Raw genomic sequence first — 1,849 nt, 5'->3', positions numbered from 1 at the left:
TTTGCATGAATGGGCTGATCAGCCAATCATTTGCATACCACAACATGCCTTATCTGTCCTGCAAATTTCACATTCGTGGTTGTCACCTTCTTGGTGAAGCAATTTTAATGGCCAGTAGTGTAGATAAAATTTCATTGTAAATGTGATCTACAGTGCACACAAAATAAAAAAAAAGGACTACCGTGAATGACTTTTGATCTAATGATCGAATCTTCACGTCAGGACTCAATCTTAATGATTCAAGGGGATGGCTTCAAATATGCTAATTGATTAGTGTAGTCAATATTTTAAGTTAGGAAATCAAACAAATAATGTAATTTTTTTAATGATTATACCATGTTTTCAAAGAATTCGGTTTTCTGACTCCCAAAATATAGAGGGTTGACGCAATTTGTAAAATATGGTCCCGATAGTTTGGCCAGCAGAGCTGTCCATAGCTTGGACTCCTTAATGTTGGTTTTATTTTTTGAGTTTTCAGCCATATCTTGAGAAGTTTTAAAGCGAACTAAAATTTTTTTTGCACTCACTTACAAATTTAGTTTATCCAAAGAAAATTCATTAAAAAATAAACTTTTGGCACTTCATGTTTTATTATTTTTTTCAATAATAATTGAAAATTTTTGAAATGTAAGGTTTAACATTTTTTACATTTTATTAAAGAATATAAATTTACATGACAAAAGCAAAATTTGAGTGTAATCGACTGAATAGTTTCTGAGAAATTGAATTTTTAAAATACGGCTTTTTTTATAATTCGATTTCTTAAGAACTATTCGACCGATTTTGCTCAAATTTTGTGTTTTTCCATATAAAATTATATTATTTAAAATGACGTAAAAAAATTTGTACCTTTCAATTCAAAATAATTTCTACTATTATTAAATAAAATAATAAATATTTACTAAAAGTAGCATTTGATATGGAATTATTTTTACACACACGAATTTTATAATTGTGTGCAAGAACTTTTCAAAGTCCACGAGACATGGCGAAATACGCAAAAAATAAACAAAACTTTGGACCGTTCTCCTGGCCGGCCTAACGATGAGGACCATATTTTCTAAATTGTGGCTATCCCCCATATTTTGGGGGTCAGAAATCTGAATCCGTCGAAGAAAAAAAAATGTTTATTCAGAGAAGGTTCGTTTTTGTGTCAGATTTCGTAACTTAAAATATTGACTGCACTGATTAATTTTCATATTTGAGGTCTCCATCCCAAATCATTAAGACTGCGTCCTAGAGCATGAATTAGATCAAAAAGTTATTCAGGTCGATCCATTTTTTATTTTACGTACTGTAAATTTAAAACTATAAAACTATATAACTTACTTAAATATAACTTACTATTACTGTACATTACCTTTTATTTTATTACTTAACTAATGCAATGAATTACTTTAACTAAAGTAATTTTGTTTAACATAGTTTATGGTTAAGTTCCATATTACTTTATCACAAACTATATTACTATATAACTTATCAAAATAACTTCTAATAGCTAAAACTTCTTCTAATAACTAAAATCATAAATAACTCCTTTAAATCACTATAACTTATTTTATTACCAAAGTATTTTTTAATGTTGTCTTCAATTATTCGGACATATTTTATACGTGAGTTGTTAAAATTAAGTATTGTAAAATATGCAACGTATTTTATCACTTAGTTACATACCATTAAGCTCTTAAACTCTAGTTTTCAAAGTTGATTTAAGATGGATGGCTATCTTAAACATTTACAAAATTAAAAAAAAAATTTAACTCTTAACGTCGCACAATTAATTCTGACTTTGAATGTGTAAAGTCAGAAGTATCCAACACTTTTTTTTTGATTTATTGTATTACGAGCA

The sequence above is a fragment of the Parasteatoda tepidariorum genome, chromosome 4 (assembly GCF_043381705.1).
Source record: "Parasteatoda tepidariorum isolate YZ-2023 chromosome 4, CAS_Ptep_4.0, whole genome shotgun sequence".
Classification (NCBI taxonomy): Eukaryota; Metazoa; Arthropoda; class Arachnida; order Araneae; family Theridiidae; genus Parasteatoda; species Parasteatoda tepidariorum.
Note: the sequence above shows the minus strand (reverse complement) of the source record.